The sequence below is a fragment of the Humulus lupulus genome, chromosome 1 (genome assembly GCF_963169125.1).
Source record: "Humulus lupulus chromosome 1, drHumLupu1.1, whole genome shotgun sequence".
Lineage (NCBI taxonomy): Eukaryota > Viridiplantae > Streptophyta > Magnoliopsida > Rosales > Cannabaceae > Humulus > Humulus lupulus.
In genome coordinates, this window is record NC_084793.1 from 77643910 (window position 1) to 77646181 (window position 2272).

Below are 2272 nucleotides of genomic sequence, written 5' to 3' on the forward strand. Positions count from 1 at the left end.
TGTTCAGGATGATTAATATAGGGGAAATCAATAATTCAAGTCCATTTTTCAATCGATATATCTCTTTCAATTTTCTTGTTTAGTTTGGTTTTAATCTCAATATTTCCATCTCTTTTAATATTTTGTTTAGCCTAAAAACAACTCATTTGATTTTTAGTACTTTTAAGTTGTGTAGTAATTACGTGCACTTGTGTATTTAAATCAATTTACATTTATCACAAAAAAATTTTGGCGCCGTTGCCATGGATTAGAATTAGAAATTTTTGTAATATCAATTACTTGCAATTTATTTTTTTCTTTGTTAAGCTGACTTTGTTTGCTTGCTCTTGTGTTTTCTTAGGTGATTTACTATATGAACAAGCAAGAAGACATTGAACTAGCTCCTATTGACCCTCATATTGAAAGAACAGTTAGAAGAAGACTAAGGGAACAATGGGCTCAAAATCACCTTAATATGGCTGAAGAGGTTGAAGCAGTTGAGGGTGCTAATAATATCACTAACGCAATTGCTATGGCTGATGATAGAGAGAGAACCATGAGGGAATATGCTGCCCCTATGTTTAATGAGCTCAATCCGGGCATTGTTAGGCATGAAATTCAAGCACCCCAATTCGAGTTAAAGTCCATTATGTTCCAAATGTTGCAAACAGTGGGTCAATTTAGTGGGCTGCATATTGAGGATCATCATCTTCATCTTCGTTCATTTTTCGAGGTGAGCGATTCTTTCAAGCTACAAGGAGTGAGTGATGAGGCCCTAAGGTTGAAATTGTTCCCTTTCTCTTTGAGGGATCGAGCTAGAGCTTGGCTAAACACCATTCCTCCAGACTTAGTGACTACATGGAATGAGTTGGCTGAAAAATTCTTGATGAAGTACTTTCCTCCCACAAAAAATGCCAAGTTTCGCAATGAAATCATGTCATTTCGGCAGCTGGAAGATGAATCATTTTGTGAAGCTTGGGAGAGATTCAAGGAGTTATTGAGGAAATGCCCATACCATGGGATTCTGCATTGTATACAAATGGAAACTTTTTACAATGGGCTTAGTTCTTCCACTCGCATGGTGTTGGATGCTTCAACTAATGGGGATATTCTCTCTAAGTCCTACAATGAAGCCTATGAGATTTTGGAGAGGATAGCTAGCAACAAATATCAATGGTCCAATGTTAGAGCCTCAACAAGTCGAAAAGTTGCTTGTATACTTAAAGAGGATGCATTGACAGCTTCGACCACTCAAGTTTCTTCAATGACTAACCTTCTCAAGAACATGAGTGTAACGCCCCAACTCCAGGGACCGCTACAGTGCACATTGCAAACAGTGCTAAACTCGCTAATCGAGTCGTTTGGCCATAAACGTGTAACTAAGTATGATTAGCGGTTTAGGGGTTAAAAACTTTGGTTAAGATAAAACGTTTCACTAGAACGTTTACTGTATACATTGGGATCCCAAAAATATAATATCAGAGTTTATCACAAGAAAGTGTTTACAACAGGCCGTTCTAAGCGGCAAAACAGGGTTCAGCCCTAGTTCCACTTTCAAACCTCGCCCAAGTATTGGTCGAGCAGCTGCATATGTACACGTCATCACCTAAGCTCTCCAACTCAAAGATGGTCCAGCTTTCTTTTTTTCCTTTACCTGCACCACAAAGCACCCGTGAGCAGAAGCCCAGCAAGAAAACTCATATGCTCATAAGTAGTCATATCATGATTTCAAATCATATTTGGCATGCCTAGCATTCATAGCTCTATTCAGCATGCAAATGTATTCAAACAGATGCTGGGGTATCCAGGATAAGAAACCCTGGCCTTCTGATTGGAGGACTATCAAGCCAATCCTAATCAGATGAGTGACTGCCAAACAAGTCACTAACCAAATGGAAGAGTGGCTGCTAGGTTAGCCACTAGCCTTCAAGCGCTTATGATATTCATCAAATGAGTGTCGCAACACTTGAGGTTCTGATAAACCACGCTGAGTGACCGACAAGCGAGTCACTAATTCAAATGGAAGGGTGACTGTTGGGTAAGCCTCTAGCCTTCAATAGGTTTTGGTAACCATACTGAGTGACTACCATGCAAGTCACTAATTCAAATGGAAGGGTGGCTGTTGGGTAAGCCTCTAACCTTCAATAGGTTCTGGTAAACCTTACTGAGTGTCTGACAAGCACGTCACTAATTCAAATGGGAGAGTGGCTGCTGAGTAAGCCACTAGCCTCCAAGCGCTTATTTCATTCATTGACCCTCGGGGTCAGTCTGGCATTAATGCTCTTTGAGTCAT

The 2272-nt window shown here is 40.0% G+C and overlaps 1 non-coding gene across 1 annotated transcript; it reads right to left on the reverse strand.

The window, feature by feature from the left end:
• Nucleotides 1–895: 895 nt before the first annotated feature.
• On the reverse strand, nucleotides 896–1002 carry LOC133813190 (small nucleolar RNA R71). Its single transcript, XR_009884228.1, has one exon. It is a non-coding gene; the product is annotated as a small nucleolar RNA R71 (small nucleolar RNA).
• Nucleotides 1003–2272: the final 1270 nt, after the last annotated feature.